Source organism: Globicephala melas, chromosome 1 (genome assembly GCF_963455315.2).
Source record: "Globicephala melas chromosome 1, mGloMel1.2, whole genome shotgun sequence".
In the NCBI taxonomy this organism is placed as follows: domain Eukaryota; kingdom Metazoa; phylum Chordata; class Mammalia; order Artiodactyla; family Delphinidae; genus Globicephala; species Globicephala melas.
The window spans coordinates 122,884,320-122,908,836 of record NC_083314.1 but is presented as its reverse complement, the minus strand read 5'-3'; positions in this window follow the sequence as shown (position 1 = coordinate 122,908,836).

The following is a 24,517-nucleotide window of genomic DNA, read 5'->3' as shown; positions in this document are numbered from 1 at the left end:
ACATCAAAAAATTCACTGAAATATTTTAAATATTACTAAAATAATACTGTATAAATTACTCATGAGTACTCTCCCTTAAGAAAGGCTAACTTCCACTTACACGATTATCAACTCTAAATTAGCAGAGTTTAAATTTAAAAGGTTTTTCTGAAAGTAGGTTAAGTGCACTACCTACCTTTTGTCACTTTAAAGATTAGGGATGACTATAAAATGATAATGGTAATTCACATGGGGTTTTCACTTAAGAAAACCTGTGAACATACAGAGATACTATTAGATCTGGAAATTCATATAAGGATTTCTTTTACGGCCAATTGAGCATAAAAGCATTTCCAGAAGATAAGAAACAGTGTACAGCATCAACTTCAGGTCTCTACAGCATCCTTAATTATGAAAGACCAAAATAAGCAAACAAGTTTTCAAACAATGATTTTTCTTTTAATGGAGAATAATCTAAATAAATTTGGCAAAGCTCCTCCATCCATTACATTAATAGTAGGGAACAGATTTCAAAAAATACTATTTAATTCACTCAAGGGACTTCCCTGGTGGTGCAGTGGTTAAGAATCCACCCGCCAATGCAGGGGACACGGGTTCAATCCCTGGTCCGGGAAGATCCCACATACCGCGGAGCAACTAAGCCTGTGTGCCACAACTACTGAGCCTGTGCTATAGAGCCCACGAGCCACAACTACTGAGCCCATGTGCCACAACTACTGAAACCCATGTGTCTAGAGCCTCTGCTCTGCAACAAGAGAAGCCACAGCAATGAGAAGCCCGCACACCGCAACGAAGAGTAGCCCCCGCTCGCCACAACTAGAGAAAGCCTGCACGCAGCAACAAAGACCCAACGCAGCCTAAAATAAATAAATTTATTTTAAAAAATTCACTCAAAATTATAAAAGAAAGTTATTTAAATAACAGACATGGATATTAGGTCAATATAGGCATTTATGATGATTAAACAAAATTCTCAAATAAAGGAATGTCTTTCTAGCTCCACAAAGTCTTTTAGAATACCTTTAATTTAATTATATATTTTGAAAATTATTTTGTAAATTATAAAAAGCTAACCAAATTAAGTTATTATTTATGCCCTCTTATTTTGATGCTTTGGGGAGTTTAGCAAATTTGGAGTAAAAAATACACTTAAAAACCTACTTAAGAAAGGAATTTGGATCATTCATTTTTATAAGTAAAATATATTACTTTCAATTTATTGCTAGCCAAGCTGGCTGATGAAAAAGAATTTCTACATAAGAAGTACCACTACCCATAAATGTTTTACTCATAAAAGTTTAACCAAGCATACATATTAGAATGCATTAGGTAAAACCTTGCCCAAACAATCCAGATTATTTTCAGAAATAAAGCAATTCTAAATTATTTAGATTTTTTCCTGGTTGAAAAAATATGATGCAAATTAAAGCTAATTCAAATATTCTCTATCAGTAATAAACTGAAGGTAGGGAAATGGTAAAAGGTCAACACTCATGGAACCTAACTTCAAGATATGGCTCTCTCTAATTTCTTTCATAAAAGATTGGAAAACTTCCATGTTGTTCCACACAAATATGCTCACATGTTAAATTTTACTGGCTGAAAGCAGAGCCATTTTTCTCATTAACAATGAAATCAACAAAATGCATTTTAAGAATATACACTTTTTCCATGAGATCCAACAAAGTGAAAAACAATCTTCTATCATTTTAAAATGTAACAGTCTGCGCGTGAGATGTATCGGGTTTTGTATTTGTATGTTTAATATTTTAATTTTATTATAATGAGTACATATACCATAATTATAGTTAAAAACATAAAATAATTTTTAATTAGTCCCCAAACATTTTTTTCTGATTTACCTTCATGAGGAAAAAAAAAAAAACTCTGCTTAACAGCACTACATGTTCACTTCTATTGGGGGAAACTGTTAATAGTCCTTAAAATGAAGCCATGAAGTCATCATATCTACTATTAAAATTCATGGAATCAAATAGTTCATAAATAACAAATATTTTGGCTCAAAGTTACACTTTTTTAAAAATTATTATAACCAAGGATCCATGTATGGCTTTCTCTTCAAGCATTTCTGAATCATCTAAGGACCTCACGATCATTCCTGTTCTTTTCTCCAAAGTAAGTCAAACATAAAACAAATCTACCCTGATTCACATACACATAGAAAAGCTTTGTGTATAATGATTTGGACATCATGAAACTGCTGGAACCATGCCTTTGACAAAACAGATGGAATGCAGCTAAGAAAATAGAAAGTAAAGTTGCCAACTCTGAATGCTCTGTTACTTTGTCTAAACATAACTCATTATTTCAAATTATAAAATGTAAAAATGTATCCAGTGCTGGCATACCTTATGAAAAGCAAAAGAAAACAAAATAACCTAGGATCTTCATTGCAGTGTCTTTGTAGTTTGATTGAACACATCAATTATTTCAAAATGCCTTCAAGTTTTTTGTTCTTTTTTTGTTGTCTTTTTTTTTTGCTTTGACATTGGCTTTCAACATTTTGGAACAGATTCATTTCTTATTTGTGGTCACACAGACGAATTCATATAAAACTAATGCCTAAATTGTAACCTGAAATTTTAATTCCAATATGTTTATAAAGACCTATAATCTTAATGAATATGCATTATATTATTCTGTTAACAGATACAAATATAATTAACAAAGGATTATAAATGTCAACTATATTTATAATTCCCCCATATGTTAAATATTACATAATATGCAACTTAATTATGTTTAAGTATATTAATTATGAGGAATAAAACTGTATATTTTAATAGTTTGTAAAATATATACTAGTATTGGGGGTTCCCTGGTGGCACAGTGGTTAAGAATCTGCCTGCCAATGCAGGGGACATGGGTTCGAGCCCTGGTCTGGAAGATCCCACATGCCACGGAGCGGCTAGGCCCGTGAGCCACAACTACTGAGCCTGCGCGTCTGAAGCCTGTGCTCCACAACGGGAGAGACCACGACAGTGAGAGGCCCGCACACCGCGATAAAGAGTGGTCCCCGCTCGCCGCAACTGGAGAAAGCCCTCACACAGAAACGAAGACCCAACACAGCCAAAAATAAATAAATAAATTTATAAAATATATACTAGTATTTTATTATTTATTGTTACTGTAAGAAAAGCTTAAATTTAAAAGTATTACTTCTTTAATACAAAGACTGTTTAATATGTAGCTTATCAGGAGGGAAATAAACTCATAATTTCTACAGTCTTTCTTTTTTTTTCAATTTCATTTTAGTAATTATTTCAGCGGTCTACACAGAAAATATTCAAAACTATATATCACAATTTTTAAAAAGTATTTGTTTTAATATTATTTTTCCCAGAAAAATATTTTACTTTGCTAGATCCATAACAGAAGTTAATCTTTGCTGCCTTAATACTGTATTTCCCTTCACCATAAGAGCAGTTTAACATGGAGAATCAAGGTGTTAGTAAAACAAACAAACAAAAATACTGAAACTCCTTGCTATTTAACGTTGAATAAAGGTTCACTTTCCAAATTCTTTATCAAAAATAAAGGATAAAAATGATGTACTTGGAACTAAGAGTCTATTAAAATCCACCTTATTTACACTCTAATTCTGATGAATTACTTTTATACATTCATAGATAATATATTCAAGATATTACTGACCAATCTTCTAAAAATACTATAACATTTTCTACAATGCGATTGTTTTGAAATATTTTTTCCAAATGGAAGAAAAAATCAATTCGTCATTTGTGTAATTTAAATGAAATTTTGGTTATTCCTGAAATTATTTTTGTCACTCATAAATATCTATTTAGCATTTCTCTTTGATAATTTAAGATGTTTTATCAACAGTATTATTTTAAATATTTTTTTGTTCTCCAAAGAGAAGAGTAAGAAAGAAATGCTCTAAAATTTGAGGTGTTTTACTTGTAATTTAAATCTTGCTGAGACTTTTGGCTTGGCGTTCTCTTAAAAAACAAAAACAAAAAACAAACCAGTCACATTTAGCAACAGATACAATAGCCAGGCAGCCAAAATAGGTTAAACTTGAGTATGAAAGTGTTTTTACTTTATTTTCCCTTCCCCCCAGATGCCTAGCAATTCTTTCTAAAGACAAAATGCTGATTAAACTATAATATCCTAGGTAGACCTAACAGTAGCACTGGCTGGAAGACAAATAATGGTACTTTACCCATCACATTTTCATTGAACTTAAAAGATATGAAATAATTAGTTACCTGTGAACATTTTAAGTGTGTCAAATATAGTATTTACTTGTAAAATGCTCAATTTGTAACAAAGGACTTTCCTATACTTACAGTTTTACTAAGAGGAAAAAGAAAAGATACTAGAATCCTAACTTAAAAGGGTCAGCAGTGAACATGTTTAAAACTTCATGTACTGTATATTAATAGCTTACTTTAAAATCCACCAATATTCTGGGAAGTCTTTAGAAATACTAATACATATGCCTTTGGTCAATTACCTATTGCCATCACAACTGCTGACCATCCAAGAGCCTAAGAGTTTGCCAACTGGTAAGCCTTACATAAGCAAATTGTAAAAAAAAACCTGAACCAAAACAAAAACAAAAGTAGAAAGTGCCTCGTAAGTCCAGGAGAGTCCTCCACCCTAAATGTGTGCTCTAGAACTCAGTCCCCATGCTAGAGGAGAACTACATACCTTCCCACTTAATCTCACCATTAAAGACTCACAACCAGAGTCTAAGCGAAAGAAGGGCAAATACCTGAAGACAGAGACATTTATTGTAAAGTTTTTAAAACACCCACACCCACACAATTAAAACAGTGAAAAAGGTCTAGATGAATGGAACATAAAGTAGAAAATTTCAACTCGCAAGGCTTAAGTCTGACTCATTCTGAATTTCTGGTTAACAAATATGTACCCCCTGAATTTCATCATTTTCAAAAGCTTTAAAGTTGTAGTTTTTAATTTCCTCTTGGTTCTGTTTAGGGCAGATGTGCATTTTAAGAGACATTCACAAAAATAAGAGACTACTATGCTTTACTTTAAAATACAAATATCCATAATTTTCTCCCTTTACATCAAAATTTAATAACATCAAAATTTATTTTAATATATTCTTTATTTCTTAGGAACCAGAAAAAAGTAATCTATCAGGAATATCTGGCCCCATGTAAATCTACAAGTTGGAAAGCAAAAAAAGCAGCCAAGTGAACAGTAACTCAATATAGAGAAAAAAGGCAATACCTCAAAGCAAATTCTCAAAAGCATTTAGGAGAAACTGTAGCAAAAAATATATATATAAATCCTTTATCAGGATTAAAATTAAAACACTGAATTAATGACTGAGTTACATACCCAACAGCTTAAAAATATTTTGTAAAGTAAAAAATAGTGGAATTGGTGATTTGATGGTTACTCAGAAGTACAAAAGACTTTCCTAAAAATGGAAGCTTCAGCTGCATCATGATAAGCAAGCCAGTTTGATTATTTAATTTTCTCTGATCTAAACTACAAGATTAGCTAGTAGCTAGAAATAATTGACAGATGTGGAAAACCTCTTTGCAATACAGTTTTGTAAATAGCACGTTTGTGCAGAAAGTGAGATAGGTAGTAAATACTTAAGATCAGGCATTCTGGGATTTACAACTAACTCTGAAGCCAGCAACTTCTAATAGTGTTTATTTGCCTTGGAGTTGTTTTGGTTTTTTTATTTTATTTTATTTTATTTTAATTCTTCCTGCCACATAGACTACCAGGTTGTTTTATATTGTTGTTTGTTGGTTTTTTTTTTTTTTTAATTAAAACTACAGTCATCAGCTTCATAAGGTCATAGCCTGTAGGAGGGAAGTAAAATATCATTTTTTTCTCACTGTATTTCTACATCCTTCAGAGTCTGACCATGAATTTACTCATTTATGCAACAAATATTTATTGATTACTTACTACTAATGAGATAAATAAGGATAAGTAATAAGGAGAAATATGTTTTAATAAACTTTTTTCTTTAACTTTTTCCTTTAAAACACCCAGTAAGATTCATTTAAATTAAAAAGTTTTCAAAAATGTTTACAGTTAAACTATCATGGGCTCTCCTGGTGGCTCAGTGGTTAAGAATCCACCTGCTAATGCAGGGGACAAGGGTTCGAGCCCTGGTCCAGGAAGATCCCACATGCCACGGAGCGACTAAGCCCATGCACCACAACTACTGAGCCTGTGCTCTAGAGCCCACGTGCCACAACTACTGAAGCCCGCGCGCCTAGAGCCTGTGCTCCGCAACAAGAGAAGCCACTGCAATGACAAGCCCGTGCACCGCAACGAGTAGTCCCCGCTCGCTGCAACCAGAGAAAAGCCTGTGTGCAGCAACAAAGACCCAGCACAGCAAAAAATAAAATAAATAAAATTAAAAAAAAAAAACTATCACAACTTGGTTTTGTTCTTAATTCTTTTGCTTTTCAATTATTTGTTTTATTTAGTTTGAGGTTTTGGAGAATTTGCCCATGTCTACTTTCAGTGTTGAATTAAATTCTACATCCTTAAATAATCAGACTTAGTGGTAACCTTGAGGAAGATAAACAAAGAAGCACTTTAAGATTTATTTTGGAGAATGTATGAAAATTAGTTTGAGGAGGAAAAATGAAAGAATTATATTATTCTACATTAGAAAACTGGTTCATAAATATTTTGCAGTATCATCTACTCCCATCTGTGGGAAAAATTATTTGTAGAATAAGTTGTTAAATGTCTATGTCAGCCAACTGCCTGGAAGCATCAAGGGATCAGGAAAGACTGTGTCTGTTCTATTCATCAGTGTGCCCCAGTGCCTGTCACAGTGCTTGGCACATAACAGGTGCTCAATAAATACTTGAGTGAATATCCACAAGCCATATTTTCCATTCTCTTGCTGACAGAAGAAAAGGTCTACTACTGCTCTGCTTATCACTTAGATTATCTATATACTCTGTATGTTTTTAAAAACGAGTTCCATCTACTTATTCTTCCTCTTGAGGGAAGAAGAACCTTAGTGCCACAGCTTTTTCCTTCCCCACATTTAGGGCTTTAGACTTTGCTTTCCTGACGACTAGAAGGGAAGACCAACAATCAGTACAAATTTGAGAGGAGCAATGTAGTCTGTAGGTTCATAACTTTAGTTCAAGCAGTGTCTGTTTCATCTGCCATTCCACCAAGACTTCCCAGTATGTCTTCTCTTAGCAGCAAGTCTTTTTGGACCGCACCTTATAAACTCTTTAGAAAGCCCCAAGCAGTTCTAAATCCCTAGGTTGCACACTATCTACCAAAATCAAGTCACTTCAGTTTAGATATGAATTGCAACAGAAACCATTATCAGATTTTCTCATATAATCCCTAAGTGCTAATGAGCCCTTAGCCTAATATGGCTTTTTTTGTTTGTTTGCATTTAGAACATGCTCCACAATTTATGCTCTAGAAATTCAAGAGGTTACCTAAAGTTGTAGACATCTCTGATACACTATCTCATTTGATGATCACAATGACCCTTTAAGTTAGTCAAAGTCATTACTACCTTCATTTTCTAAATAAAAAAGAGACATGGAAAGGTCACAAGGCTACTAAGTAGCATGGCTGATTCTTTTCATTCTAACTTCAGATTTTTTTTTTTAAAGACCTAATGCAGGAATCCCAAACTAGCAATCTTTGTGTCTTGACACTCAACTTTTTTAAAACCAAAATTAATCTGAATGTGCATAAGCAAGGTATGTCACAGGCCTACCACTCCCTATTGTATTTTATTGAGCCTCTTCATACATTCATATTACTACTGGGTCACTAAATTTATTTGCATTGAGATCCCATCAAAAAGAACAGCCATTCATTTATTCACTGATCTATTCATTTGTTCAACAAACACAGTATAGCCACTATTTAGACACCAGGATTATCAAGTTCCATAAGACATGGTCACTGCCCTCAAAAAGTTTTCAAGCTAGTAAGAGAATCAGATAAGGCCATCTGGATACAAGGTAGCAGATAGAGAAATGTACAAAATACCAGCCAAGCACAAAGGTAAGGTATTTAAATCAGAATGTGCAGAACAGATCATGAAAGGTAATCATTGTATGGCTATTATAAGCCCCAACACCTCTCTCCCAATACCCTCCTTAGTTTTCAGATAGCATTCCAGAGCACAGCTTTCAAAGTTTAAATTTTTAGTTCTTATTAATATTCTCTCATATGGAATGAAAACTATAGACAGCTTCAGGTTAAGCTCAAATCACTATAGATTTGTGTTAAAAATTAGTAATTATGTTTTGGAGGCAAGCCTAAGGCTACAATTCTACTATAGATTTAAGAATTTTAAAAATAGATCTTTAATATATAACAAAGAGGTAGATGAGAGATGCCTTATTTCTGATATATAAGCTATATTCTATATTATAGTTAGATTAAAACCACTTCACAAGTGTTTTATTTAGCACTATGTATACCACTGTGTTCTTAATACATGTGCTTTTATTATATCAAATTTAGGGAAGGTAAAAAGCACATAACAAAATTTACCTAAAAGGCACAGATCCAGTTTTCTATGTATTACCTAATACTCACTAAGCCTCTGGATCTAGAAAAACTGAATTATATTTTTAAAATTATTTGTTGATTTGTTAAAGGCGGTCTGGCTCAACCACAACATGAAAACTGTTTAGATTTCACATATCTTGGAGTTTTTACCAAAAACTCTAATTCAGTCAGATTGTCTGATGGTAGTTTTGTATTCAAGTCTTTAAACTCTTAGCCTCAAGAATCAGTGTGTACAGGAAAAGAGCTAATGAATGTGCTAACTGGTCTTTGTTATATACCTTCAACTGTTCTCCATATATCATTTAGGATGCTCTTGGTCAAATCAAAAATATCTAATTCAAGGTAGTTTAAACCATAGAGGTAAAGTAGAAGTACAGGTTAACACAGAGGCTCTTTTTCTCACTCATTTTCTCAGCTTTGCCCTCCTCTCTCCTCCATATGTCAGTTTCATCTTTGGGCATTTCTTTCACGGCCACAAGATGGATACATTTGCTACAGGCTTCCTAGTTTATATCTATGGAAAATAGGGACTCTCCAACATTCTGAGGATCAAACAAAACTCCCAAGGGTCATTTTGATCAGAGAATTTGCTTCCTTTATTCTTTCAACATATATTCATTGATCATCTACTGTATGTCAGGTACTATTCTTGGCACTGGGAATACAGCCATGAACAAAACAGATTACATATCTTCATGGAGCTTAAGTTTCTGTAACCATCCCTGAATTAATCACAGTAAGGTTGCACACCTGAAACTAATATAACATTTTAGATTAATTATAATTCAATTTTTAAAAATCACAGTGACAACTGGTTTACCTCCATTAGTTTGCCACTCCTGGACCTAGGGTTAGAGCCAATCCTAATCAAACTACACAGCTACTGCACGATGGAATAAAATAGATGTCAGTAAGGCAACTGCAATGTTTATTCCTCTCACCTGTTAATATTTGGCAATGGATATTGATAATCAATTAGATCAATTCATACACAATTCTTTATGAGTTGAAAAAATATATATATATATGGAATTATTCTACATGGAAATAAGCTATACCTTGGGGAGAATGGAAGTAATCCCCTGCAGTTGTGAAATGGGCTATGGATCTCAGCCAGACAGGATGATGGGACTTCAGTTCTACCCAGCTGCTCTTGAGTTGTCCACCACCTAAAAAAAATGTTAGCCATGCCAATGTTTTTTATCAATGTAATTAATGTCAGGAAATACATTGGATAACTTTTTAATAAAATTTATATTTTGGAAAGTAAAATACCATCACTCTCCAAACCAAGCATACAGTGTCCTAGTTCCCTTTAGTCTCTTCCATGGCCACAATCTTCATCCTTGACTTTAGTCCACTACCCTGCAAATATCCACTAGGGAGACCTGAATTTAAGATGTCCATTTCAGTCCAAAGTCATTATGACTACCAGAAAACAAACCAAAAAATACATGTCACACTCATGATGGGTGAGAGGTCTGTTAGAATTAAAAGACACCAGTTAAATATGTTGAGCTCATTAACAAATGACCTATCAGATCACATTACCAGTTTCTAGCTCTGCCTCATCTTCATCATTACTGGGGTTTATTTAACACCAAACCTAAGGATGAATCAACAAAAATAGGATGCCAGAGCTATAGCATTAGGAGAATCACATTCATTTGTGCCTACAATGGACACTATATAGCCAAGCAACTGCCCAACTCGATGAATGTGGCTGCTCAACGAAAAGAGAAATCACCTCCAACTTGAATGGAAATGCTCAAGGAGAAAGCAGCATTTAAGGTAGGTTTTAAAGGTTGAGGGAAAAGAAGCAGAATAATGAGGAAGCCTGTTTGGGGATTTCTCATTCTGCTAAACTTGGATCCATACTCTGGGCTGGAGTCAGAGTTAACTTCTCTTAAGATAATTTAATCTAGCTTTGTGGAAGGAACCGATGCTGGTTAGAGACCAGAGTTCAGCTTCAACTTGATTTCAGTAAATAAACTATGACGTGATGATACTCTTAAACAGGAATATAAACTGAAGAAAAATTTCCTTCTGGAGGACTGTCCTAACTAAGATTTCAAAGCTGGTTTAAGAAAAGTTCTTAAAACTCTGTGAACAGTGATTTACCATTAAAAGCTAGAAAGATTTTCAATGATGACTTATTCTGATGACCCCCTATCTCCCCCCAAAAAATGCAGAAACTGGGGCTTAGAAAGTTAAGTGATTTCCCCAAGGTCATCACACAGCTAACTAAAAAGAGAAGGGGCTAAAACTGACATACAGGTCAGCAGATTCCAACTGTAAAAGTTTTCACATCATCATTTTGCCTTCCTAAGAAGCAAGGAGTTGAGGAAAATGCAGAGAATCAGAAATGAAATGTACAACAGCCAGTAGGAATCAACTGATCACATAAATAAATCTGTGATTATGATGAGGCAAATGAGATGCAATATCCTCTAAAAGGAAAACATAATGTAGACTTACTCCAAAAACCATGATTAGACAGAAGACAATTAAAATGCAATGTTTCCTCAAGGGTAAAAGGCATTCAATTAATTCAATCAAATGATTGCTCCTTTCTCTCCTGATATTTTTCATCAATGTATAATAAAAGAAGAAAATTATACTTTAATCTCTAAAAGTATTAGAGTAATTAAAATTAACTTGGCTGTAATTCTTTGAAGTGCTAAAGAAATTTTACATCTACATTTTTTTACTCTAAATTCCCAACAAAACTTTCTGTAAACAAAAACATTCAACTTTTTAAAAAAATCTGCTAAACACTTAATCCCAAATTGTTTGTATGAAAAATAAGCTCAGTCTTGTAGTTTTGGGATAATTAATTCCCAAAGTTAGCAAATATATGTTGGAAAAAAATAGCCAATATTGACCTCGATCATCCATTGCCTTAAATGATAGTCTTTGTAGAATCCTTCTCTCCCCTCCCAATCACCTATAAAATTTTTCAGTGATAAAAATATAAAAGTATTTTGTAGGGGAGAGGGAGAAGGCAAGAGGAAAAGAGCTGTTCCAGATTTTGGAATTAAACAAACCTAAAATTTTTTCTAGCTCCAGTACGGCATCCCACTACTACTTTTTCAACAGATTCTACAACAGACTGAAGAATAACTATGATGCAAGACTCAAAATAATTAAGCAGATATTTCAGGAACAGCAAGTAAATGCTGTCCCCTTCCCACACCTGAAAAAGTACCAAAAGTCTTGGTTCTCTCAGAACCATATAGCATTCTGGGGGTAGTCTGCTTTTATTCACTTTCATTCCATATAAATTCTATAAATTTTTTAAAAATTTTAAAAACCTGTAGAAAGTACTATGATAAGATCATCTGACACTTTACCAATTCAAAGCCCAAGGAATAGACAGAAATCATTATAGAACTGCAGGGATGAGCTAGTTCTATTTTTGTCAGTCTTTTTAATGGATTGGGAATTTTCTGAGAGCAAGGGCGACCCATGTCTTACTCTTCTTTGTATCCACAGCACCTGGTACTTTGTAGATGCTTAATGATTTGAACCCCAAAGATGTATATAGTTTTCTTTCAATAATCACTGACATCATTTTGAGACCATCCCACTTTTATACATCCCACTTTTATACTGATGTAACCGAAAAATAATCTTTTAAGAAAATGCATCTAATTATTCTTCTAATCCGAGGTTTTACATGAGGATAATTATGCATTAAATATGTATAGGAAAAGGCATTTGACCTTAAAGAGGCACACAGAATATTTGTGCAGAACTGCAGATTGACAAAATTAGGTTTGTTATTTTTTCCATTAAATAGTCTAAGCAGATTAATTGGAGCCAGACATGTGAAGATTCATAAGGTTTAACTTTTTGTAATATCAGTTATTAAAAAGAAATTTATAGGTTAAATTTGACACATCTAAATTAACAGTTTAAGGAAAATGTAGATCTTGATAAAAAAATTTTTAGAAGTATATATAGACAGAAATGTTATGAGACTGGTTCCAGTTCTATAACCAGATTTATCTCACAGAAACACAGTACTGAATTCCAACTCTCTTAAATAATGTCAGTTACCCACATTATTATGGATACATTTTATTTAGAAATTAAATATACCAAAACAAAGATTTGTTTTCCTAAAGAAACAAATAGAAAGAGACTATAGCCCCCTAAGCAGTTATCTAATGGCCACATCTTTCATCATAGCATCTACCATAAAAGCAGTCTGTCCAGGTAACAACTGAAAGACTGTGACAATCTGTTTTTGGCATAACTCAATCAAAGGAAATGTCTTTGTCAATTGAAGAATGCTGATTTTCAGGAATGAATGTCAGAAGTTTATTAACCCAAGTGTCAAGCTTTATATTTCTGTGCTTTTAACTAAAGTATCATGTGGAATTACCATTTTTAAGGCTTTACACTGGGGTATACACATTGGGTGTAAACAAAATAGGTCAATGTATCAATAGGAGTGTTGCGTTCTAGAAAAGATATTTGAAAACATACAGCCAGTATTCACTTTTTCAAGCCAATTCCAGTCTTATGCCACTATTAGATATATATGCTTAGCCATCAAATATAGATACTTTAATTTTTTTTGAATTGTCATAAATAGCTCTACTTTTTTGGTCACACCCAGGGCCCTTGGCAGTGAGAGTGCGGAGTCCTAACCACTGGACAACCAGGGGATTCCCTAAATAGCAGCTCTACTTTTAAAGAGGTCAGATGTGGGCAACATTGCCTGTTACCTTTTGATAATACAGTGAAAAACCTTTATGAGTGACCTCATGATAAAGTATCTATATGTATATATAGATATATAATTTTAGTTAGGCTCAATTATTGTTTATCTGTATGTACTTAATATAATTTAGTATATATTTTATATGGTCACATTATAATGTTATTCTACTTTATTACATTTTAAACCAGTTGTTACACCCTTGGGAATAACGTCAAAACTACAAATTGCCAAGTTTAATATATATAATGAAGAAATACATAAATCATCAGAAATACACATTAACTCCCAATAGCCACATCAAGATTCTTGTGTGTGTGTATGTGTGTGTGTATGTGTGTGTGTGCGTGTGTGTAGCAGTTGTTTATTTGGATGATCATTTGATCTAAATTTAATAGTTTTATTTCTAAATATTTTTCTTTTTCAACATCTTTACTACCTTAATATTGTTCCTCCTATCTAACATTAGCTAAACTGCTGTTGACCTGGGCATATGTGTTTCTGATGTCTGTCAGCAACTATAAAAGCATAATTTCATTAAAGTTTATTATATATATGCTCAGGACTGAGAGAACATTATAAAATGAAGACGTTTGGCTAAAGTTCAACTGGGCATCAAATACCACTGGCAAGAATTTTCTTAAACAGATGGTGTAAAATCTTACTAACACAATAGTGTGTGCTTAACACAAGACCAATATCAGAAACAGATGTGCTGCAAATGACCAAAGTACCAAACAGAAACAATAAACATGGGATATATAATAAAAACGATCCCTGTGCCAACTGAAAAAGAAAGGGAAAGAAAAAGAGTGAGCAAACGCATTTCCTTGTCAAATAAGAAATGCTACTGATATTTTTCCAGACCAAGGTAGGCATACAAATATTTTCCCTTTGGCTTCCTCTTATGGTTGGTATTAAACCTCTAACAGGGTGGCCGAAATTAAGAATATAATCTCTCATGCATGTTTTTAAAAAGTGATCATATAAAAAGGAAATAGGTTTTTGCATTAACCTAGGAAATTTAGAGGATCTAAGAGTCCCTATCCATCATTTGGAACTGCAAATATTCTCATCAGCCCAGAAAAATCTCTCTCCCCCCCACCTCCCTCTCCCTCTCCCCCTCCCTCTCTCTCCCCCTTCCTCCCTCCCTCCCACTCTTCTCTGTCTCACACACACGCACACACACACACACACAAACACCTTTTATCAGAGCTATACACAAGTGCCTGCTCATTACAAGTATTTGCCCAAGCATGGCACAGCAGTATTAAAAGTACCAAGGGCCAAGTGTCTATGGCTGGCACAGAAACTAAGACAAAGTAGAAGAAACTCGAATTCCTAGAAACGCCCTCCCTGAGGCCAGAACCTGCCCCTCCCAAACGCAGGTCAGGTTCAAAGTCCTAGGGCCTAGATCACCAGGGCCTTGGCCTGCCTGCGTAGACGCCATGCCTGGAGGAAAACCAGTCCACGACGCGACTCTCTGGTCGTCTGTCCCGAGCCAGCCTGCATTCCCGACCGGGGTATTTCGAGCCTGTCCACTTTACTGATCAGTAAAGGCACACGTTGTTCTGACCTAGTCGGGCCTCGCTCCAAGGCCTGGTTTGTTGCAGGCTTGGATTTTAGGTTTCTCCTCCTCTGTAACAGCTTTCTGTGGGATGCTAAGGTGTGCCCTCTGGGGGCTGGAAGGGTTGAATAAGAACTACCTACCTATTTCCGGGCAGATACCAGCTGAGGGGCAGAAGGCCTTGGGCCTTGGGTCTCCTCCAGGCGCTGACTTTTTCAGGAAAGAAAAGTCTTAACATCCTCTGGAATCCAGATATGATTCCAGGAGACGAATGTTTCGCATTTGAAACCAAAGCTTCCGCCCTATGGTCGCCCACGGAAAAGGGCGCGAGGAGGGCGGTGGTCAAACCCACCAGGGCGACCAGCCTGACTTCAGAGCCTGGCCTGGGGTGGGCATTTGGGCGCTCGGAGCGGGGGCCACCCTCCTCCCGCCTTCTCCCGGAGCTTGTATTAGTGATGTGGGGGTTCACGCAGGGTCCCCGCCTGCTTTGGAACCGGAGGACGTCGCTGGGGTGCTCGCCCCCGTCGCCCTCCCTGCTTGCGCCGCCTCGGAGCCTCCCGGGGTGCACCGCGCGACCGGAACGTTCCCGGCCTGCCCCGGGGCCGCCGCCGGCCTCTGACCAAGGCCAACAGGCTGGGGACCACGGCCCGAACGCCGCGAGGACCTGCAGGGCTCCAGGGCCGTTCTGGGGAGGTCGCCTCCGAAGGCAGGCGCCGGCCGAGCAGGCCCAGGCCGGTGCCGGCAGGGCAGGGCCTCAGCCCCCTCAGGAGGCTGCCTGCAGGCCTGCGCCTTGGGCTTGGGGGTTACCAAGGAAATGCAACAATATTTACGACCTGGCGATGAGAAAGTGTTCGCCCAGCATGAGATCTACCTCCTTCCCCTCCCCCGGCAGCTTCCCGCCCCTCTAGCCCTTCCTCTCCTCCCCCCTCGGGCTCCACGCACGCTTCTGAGCACTAAGTAACTGACAGCGGCGGCAGTCGGGCTCCTCAAGCCTTGCAGTCCCCCTCTCCCCCTGCCAGCTCCTAAGAGAATTCAGCCTTCTGGGACTCCAGAAGCAAGGGAGGAGCCACACTTCCAACCAGCCAGAAGGGGGCACTTGGCTTCATACTCTGCCAGGCTCACCAAATATCCTTTATATATAGTACAATGGTTAAGACCTTGGAATCGGTTCGCATCCCGACTCTTGCTAATTTGCCTTGAGAACTTGAGTCTCCTCTCTGAGCTTTAGGCTCGCCGCCTGTGAACTGGGCATAATAATATCTACCTCCTTGATGATTGTGAGGAATATACGTGACAACATGTGAAATCTAGGTGAAGCTAAACAGTAAATGGTATTTCTTATTATAGAAGAGTATCTACACACATGCACATATTCGTCTCTAAAAATACAAAGCCTTTTTAGGAAAAAAAGATATCTCGGCCTGGCTGGGGATGGGGGACCGTGTAAAGAATCAGGAATTGTGGCTTAGTTTATTAACTGCCTAATTTTTTTGCACCCTGACCTTTAAAAGACAGACTTCCAGATCAGTCCACGTATATTTTATAATGTGAGAGGTTTCTCCCATAATATCCCTAAAATTAATTATTAGGGCAGAAGTATTTTGAAAAGAGGAGGAAGAAGAAACCTTGAAAAGGCATTGTATTTATTTAAACCTTCACCAGAAACGGCTGCTTATTGTTTGGGTGACTTTGAAACTCAAAAGCAATAGTAAAGGCAAACTAAGTGCTGAGCAGGTCAAGGCGTTATTCCTGAAAGGTAGTGCAACGTGTAGGTGCCCTTTTAAAAAACGCTGCTCTGAGTCCCTCCAGGGGAAGGTGCGGCTATTTGAAAGAAATGAGAAGGGATTACACTCTTTTAAAGGGATTTCCCCCCCCCCATGTTTCTTTGCCTGCAGCGGCTGTGGCTGAGTTTGCAAACCTTCTTGGTGCATCTACCAAGAGACCCCAGTCTTCAAGATAAAGCCCTAGTGCTTTCCTCTTCGTGTCGCAGTAAATTCAACACCACGGGGCTGGTGCAGTCATCCCAGGCCAAGAGAACTCTTCCAGCCCTTTTCCAGGACTTCGGGACCCTAGTTGCAGAGTCCCATGGCTACTGTTCCTGCTCTGGAGCGGTCCTTGTTTGAGACGGGTTGGGTGGCGCAGAGAGGGGGATCTACCTAGTTTAAGACTATCCATCACCCGCACATCCCCTCCACCTTCTTCTGTAATTTTGCAGACTGTAAACAGGGGTGCATCTCCTTTCCAAGCCAGGGAAGCCTGACAGCATCCGCATCTGGCTCTCAGTGACCTCAGCTCCCATCCTGACTGTCCACCGCAGGCTCCCTTTTTGCCCTGGGGCAAGCCAAAACTTATGTCAACTTATGTCAGGCCAACACACACAGCATTTCCATGTGTGCAGTCAGAGTGAGTCCATGGAGGCTTACCCGGGCTTCTGGGGTCCAATATGTTCCAATTCCTAATCCCGTTAGCATCCTCCTCTATAACTGAGGTTCAGACCTGGATGGTCTCTGAGGCACTCAGAGTAGGCTTCCAATTGCAAACACTGAGGTCTGAAGGACAGTTAAGGTGCAAAATGAACCATTATAAGACCCTCTCCCTAGAAGAAAAGTGGAGCCCGGCAATTCCCTCAATTTAAATGTTCAGAATATCTGTGCCCTTCCTCGCTTCGATTTAAGGGATTAAAAGACTTTGGGTCCTGGGCAAGAAGGTGCCAATGTAAAGAAATAGGAAGCTAGAACTACCAATACAGAGAAAGGCGTGAAACCCTCTGTACCTGCCAGCACATACTTCTTTTCCCATTCAAAAAGCCATCCTTTATTGCCTGGTGCCAGACACTGAACTAGGTTCCAGAGAGTTAGAACAGCACATGGTTCCTGCCTCTGGAGTGCCTGAAGTCTGGAGCTGTGAAAGATCTGTTGGGGTCGACTTTATTCACCTGTTTGTTTCGGGGAAAACTATTTCTAAGGACTTCTCCGGAGTAGTGATAGAGGGTGCGGCAAGATGACCTTTGCAAAGCCGGAGCTGGGCACCGAGGCTTCTGCAGACTCTTCTTTAGTGGAAGTCCAAAGGAAAGTTCCGGAAGTGGGCACCGGCCTTTGCACCGCAGGAGGTACGGAGAGCTGTGGTCACTTGTTCAATCCGGGTTTTGATCCACCCGCTGATGATTAGTCATCGGATTCTGTAGTTTGCAAAGAAAAGGAGAAAGATTTTACCACCGATTTAAAATCTCGACTTTTTTCCCCTTTGTAGTTGGCTTATTAGACACTCGAAACCATTCTATGCTTTTAAACCTCGGTACTGCAGAGTAAAGGTGGGGGAGAGGGAGCTCTTTCCCGCCGGATACCCGACTCCAGGCAGTTGCCCGCTAACTGCAACTCAGCCGGAAGCGGGCAGGGGCAAGGGGCTGGCAGGTGGACCACCTGCACTGGAGCCGCAACCCAGGTCAACTGGACTACGTAAAAAACCATGTGCAGTTGGGGTAAATGAATCCATTGAATGAAATTGTCCTTTTCCGAACTCACCCCAAAGAGGACAACATAGCGGAATGGTTAAGACGCGGGCTTTCAAAAAAGAAGGAAAGTCGGGCCTTAGCATCCGGCGTCTGGGTTCGAATTCTGGCTCAGCCTGGTAAAATGGCCTTAGGCAAGTTACTGAAGTACGATTATGCTCCTCGGCGCCAGTGGGTCGTTTGACAAAAAGCAACAGCTATGAGTACTGCCACTTTCACAATACTCAGAAGTTTGCACAAACTGACAGAAGGCAGGGTGCCAAGCATTTAAATGTGCCAGATTAACCCCCAAATAAAGCAGTGGGAGGAAAAGTTGTTCGGGTGCGTCCTCAGGCCGAGATGCCACGGTTAGAGGTGGCTCGCAACTGTGCGTTCTTCTCCAGAGGCCCTGCATCACTGAGAGGCTCCTCCGGCATTGGCGACCAGATCAGGTGAACTACTCGAAATGGTCAACTGGAATCAAGGTCGGTGCTGAGGAGCATGGCCTGTCCCCTTCACCTGGGGAATGAAGCCTTTGGTGACGCCTCTGCTTCCGGACATTTGTAGGGTGGCGAAGGAAGACGCGGAGGAGAGAAAGAAGATTGCATTCATTGAGAATCTACTGTGTCTGTCGGTGTACACATTCAACATCATTAGTTCTGTTATCCCCATTTTACTGATGAGAAAACCGAGTTGTTAAGTTGTTAAATAAATTACTCGAAAATCCAGTACAGTTAAATAAATTACTCGAAAATCCAGTACAGGTTTGACTAACTTCAAAAACCGTGCTCTTAGTATAACACATTGCCTAGCTCTTAAACCCTGATCTCCCATGAAGGCAGGCAAGCAGGCAGGCAGGGAAGGAGGAAGGGAGAAGGGGAGGAGAGGAAGAAAACACTGCCACAATTACAAGAACCAATCTCCCGTGGCAGAAATCCATATAAAAAGTTATTTAAGTTGAAAAATTATGGCTCAAGATTATTCCTCAGGCTTTTTAAAAGTTATCATTTTACAAGATACATCTGATAAGCAACAATGGGACATGGAAGTGTTGCCGGGGGAGAAACCTCGACACTGAGGTTGCGGGTAGAGCTGCGTGGGCTTTTATGGGTGCACTCACACTGGCTAAGCACCGGAGCTGCAAGTTCTCTTATCAAAACGGGATCGACGCTTGCGAATGGTAGCCTCACACAGCTCCCTGCCACCACTACCCCTCCCCACTCCACCCAAAAAACACCGTCAGGCGCCCACGTTTTTGCACTCGGATCAAGTTTGGCTCTCCTGCCTCCCTTGCTGGGTTTTAGTTAACTCTCAGGGATCCCTGGGAAACGAGGCGGGGGCGGGGAGTGGAGGACGGGAAGCCTGCGGGGATTGGTTTCTGTCCTCTTTCTAGATTAGTGAGCTCCAAGCTAGACAGCTTGGTGGCCTAGGACGTGTAGGAAAACGCCGGGGAGAAGGGAATTAGTGAGTTGTTGTTGTTTCTCTCCAACTCGTAGTTTGGCACTTACAGAGTTGCGTGGGCAGAGGTCTGTAGAAATAGGTTAGAATCGGGTTTCCGCTGGTCCTACCCTGTTGCTCATTCTGAACGATAAAATGCATATAAAATCAGCAGCTCCAAACCACAAGCGTGCTTAAGGCGAGATTGTCGGCTTGGAAATGTCACAACGAGTAAAGAGTGTAGTGGACTTCTGCGCTTTGCGCAGTAGCATTTAGCCCGGGAGCGTCCCAGACTGCGCCCTGCCTAATTTCGGGCTGTATATGGCTTCTAATTCCCTCTCTCTTACCATCCGTCCTATCAGGCGAGAAACACTTCCGCTCTCTCCTGCCGCATTGGACCTGGCGAGTTTACTTGAGCTCAGGAGGGAAAGGGGGAGGAGGGGGTCGAGCGCACCGCCTGACAAGGAACACCGAATCTACACGTACAACCCTCTTGGAAGCAGGACTCGGTTTTCGGTTATTGGGTTTCTAGAACTGCTGGTGACAACTGGCCCCAGCGGGCGCATCCGACAGCATATAGCGGAACAGATTCCCGGCGGGGCCGGAGAGCGGAGGCTGGGTCTGAGCGCCGTGCACTCCAGCTGTCCCGCGCCGAGCACGCTACCCTCGCCGGGAAGCCCTCCAGCCTCGGCCCGCAGTGGGGGAGAGACTGGTGGGTCCCAGACGGAGGCCCTCGCCACCCTTGGGCGACCTCCGCTGGCATGAATAAACGTGCCCTTCTCTTTTCCTCGGAAACTGGGTGACGAGGTCTGAAAAGGAGCCTGGGACCGGTAAGTCCCAAGGTGAGCGTATTTCCCACTCCGCGATCTCTAAGGGGGCTTCTGAGCTGGGCAAATTTGTGTGTGTGTCGGGGGGGGGGCAAACCTCTGGAAGCTACTTCTTTCCGTCCCTTTACCAGATCAATATTAATAATGGTTAGACGAGATGGGCAAAAATCAAAGGATACCCTGAACCAAGTGTGACCTCCGCAGTTTCAGAGGACTCTTGGCTGAGAGCTTTCCCGCTTACGGGTAAAGAGGTCACTGCAAGAATCACCCACAAGCTGTGTCTTCTTACCGGCGCAGAGGTCTTCCCCACCTCCACGCTCCGACAGTCCTCTGGCCGACCCCCGGCGCGGGTACCTGGTGGTAGTGGTGCGGTCAGCGAGAGCCGCCGGCTCGGGAAAGTGCAGGGCCCCAAGAGCTGGCGCTGGCTTTGCGCCTGCAGGCCCAGGAGTCCTGGACACGTCTCGTTTGACAGCGTTTTCGACCGGGCCCCAGTAGCGTCTCTCCCAAGTCTACACAGGTCTGACTCGAGCGCGTCCTCAAAGGCTGGTGGGAGGGCTGGGAGCCGGGGCGGGCGCGGATTCAGGAAGCGAGATCCCGAAGATTGCTTGAGTACCGCGGAAACTCCAGGTTAAGTTCCGTCAAACATGTGGTTACTCACCGCGAGGAGCTCAGAGGCAATGGGTTCAACAGTCAAGTTTGTGGGGACTTTCCCTACTTAAAGTAATAATTTGCTAATTCGGATCTATTGCTTTTCAATATCGAGTTCCAGAGACCTCTTGTCAATGCAGGCTTAATTTCATCCCACTGATGAAGGATGTTTATAAACGGTTCCTGTGGTGCAAGCCGAGTGTGAAAATATCAGTTTTATGCCTCTGGATAAGAATTACCGAGGTGGAAGGTTTATTAGGCGATTACAAATTTCGCAGCTGCTCGTAGCCCAATTAGGCAGCTCTTCGCGGTGAGTGGAAGCTGCGGGGGTCAGAGCGGGTTGGTGTTCCAGCTCTCCAGCCCTGGACCTCCAATCAAGGCCTGACTCTACCCAGACCCCTTCCCTGACCCCCTCGGGCTTTAGGGAGACACCCTGCGCCTCCCAACTAGCTGGGCACCGCAAAGCCCGGGACAGGATGCACTCCCAAGTCTCTGGCTTTCTTTCTCCCACCCTTGCAAAGAGCCCTGCCCTCCAGAGGTGTTGGTTGCCCCCTGGGTGGGCTTGAGGTCTCAGATTTTCATTTAAGGAGCGGTGGCATTCCAGAAATTTCAAGTTAGTAGGTAGGAACCGCCCCAACGCGGCGAATCCTCACCCACCTGCAGACACACATGATGATGTTTTTTTGGTCTGTCCTTGTTCGACCAAAATTGGTCTCAGTTGGAGTTCGAGCTAAAAACCGTCATTACAAAGACAAAAAGAGTCCTGACTTTTAGCACAAGCACCTAACGTAGGAAGAGGTAGTCTGCAAAGCATCAGGCGAACCCTTCCTTTTCCAGAGCCGAGGAGGAGCCTGGGTAAGAGGTGTGACGCGAGCTCCGAGGAGTTGGGGCCACTGTGCAGGAATGACCCCTCGGTATGCTTGCCCTTGGCAAGGGGTCACAGGGTGGTTGGGTCGAGGACGAGAGGGAAGCTCAGCCCTGACATTCATGGCAAACACCTGCGCATCCTCCTCCTCCTCCCGCCTCCACAAACGACCTCCAGCCAAAGGCCTACACCGCCTGGGACTCAGAAACTCATCACCTGCAGGCCTACTGAGCAAGGCTGGGTGCGCGTAATTACCCCGCGGGAAAAGTCCGCGTAGTGCCGGGCGCCAGGAGTAAAGCGGCCACCAGACCAGTCTTTTAGGTCTTCTTATGTCTGCCTACCATTCTTCTTCCCCAAGCCCAGAAGCCTCTAAAAATGAATCATTTCCTCCACTTATGCAGCGATAGGAGCTCTTAGATCAAGATTAGTATTTTGAAAACCTGACTGAGAGCCGCCTGATTAGGCGGGGGTGGGGGGGCTGGAAAGACCGCATAAACGCCCGCGCCCCCGCCCTACTTCCAAAAACAACTCCAGCTCTCCCCGGATCTCCAAATGACCCGCGCGACTTATTCTCCCGGATAGCAGCCAAACAGTACCCCAGATTCATTTTGCAGACCCTCACGCATAGAAACTGTAACTAAATCTCCGAATTGGGTCTTTATTTTTAATTCCACTTTCATTCCTGCTCTATACACGGCCTGGTAGTCAACATTCTACACGACTCTGTCCATTCAGAAGAGCCATCTCGAGACCGATGCTATTTCATGGAAAATGCATTATGTGGATTTTTCAAAAAATACTAATTTTTGCACTTGATGAGAAACACAAGTCTTTCTGTTCTCCAAGCACAGGTTAGCTTTTCGAGAAGTCGGTCCACTCCAAGCCTTCAATTCTGTAAGAGGGCACAGATTAATCATAGCGTCCCCCTCCCCCCGCCCCGACTGCGTAAATTTAAGCGAGAGCTCCCAGAGAGGACCTGCAGGGGGATAGCTAATATTAAAGTGGGCGCAGCTGTGCGTAAACAATGGCGTTAGGAAAATGCTCTAGAGACCCTCGTGTTTATGGGAGAAAAATGTAATGGAAGAAAAACTAAATTTGCAGTCGTTGCTTGGTCCCAGGCTGTTACATGGGCTCACTTCATCACAGTAAAGTCTACCTGTGTTTGCCCACTGCCCTTCCTCTAGCCTGCTGCTGACGCGTCTGGGCGGGAGCACTTCGATCTTCCTCTTCTAGACAATAAGGCAAGGAGATAATATTATAAACATATATATCTTATCGAAGCAACATCATATGATTTTGTTAAAGGCCATTAAGAAACAGAGACTCCTAAATATTCTTATATTACTGTTTCAGAAGCTTGCTTTGTTTTCTCAAAGGGAAAATTGGAAATAAAAATTGTTAGCCTTACCAAATTCCTCTTTGTACACTACATAATGAAGTAAAATCTATACCATAAATAAGTTATTTAAACACACCCTCCAATCCTAATCAAAATTACGGTATTCTGAGACCCCACTCTCACCCCCCCTTCCCCCCCAACAAACCCGCCACCAAAATATGAGGCAGGAGCTGGCCGCTTCTATGGCTTAAATTTTGCCTAGGATGAGATGAAAGAGCAATACTATTAGCAACATACTTTTTGTCTTTCTTGTAGCCTTGATTTCAAATCTAGTCGCAAATCATAAGCTTTTGTGTTGCTCAGATGTTCCTTCTTTATCTTAATAAGAAAACTTTTCACAAAGGGAGTGGGAACCTCTAGATAAGTCAGCCCCCAGGTTTCCAGGGAGCCGTCTCTGTCCTCAGCTAGACAGGGGAGCTGCTCGTTTCAGGAGAATGACTGAAACATTCAAGTCACCCAGACCTCCGCTTCCCCTTCAGCTTGCTGCAGAAAGAGATGTAACCTGAATCTTTGTTTAGGTTTTGGTTGGGGAGTGAGAATCAAAAAGCCACGGCAAATGCAGAGAGGAGTTTTTTTTTTTTAAGTCAAAAGTTAACAGGCCATTCCCAATGTTTTGGTTTTTTGTTTTTTTTCTTCTTCTTCTTTAATACTAAATCTGGAGTAAGTTGGCTTGTCCTGATAAAGATCTTGACTTGTAGAGAAGGCGGGTGTTTCTTAATGAGGTGAGGCTATTCCTCCAGGAAAAGACTTTTCCCCCCACACCCTCTTCCCTCCCTTCATGTAAGGTTCCACCCTCTGGAAAAACAAAACTCTTTTTTTCCTTTTCCTAGAGGGACAGACCTCAATGAAGTTGGGAAACAATCTTAAGAGCAGTCCATCAGAGTGCTTACGGGCACAGCGGCCTCTTTGGACGAAGACTTGTAGCATTCTTTCTCTTCTCGGTGTCAGCTTTTATTAGTGCGCTGGGGCTGGGGAGGCGGGCCAGATCGGCAGACACGGACA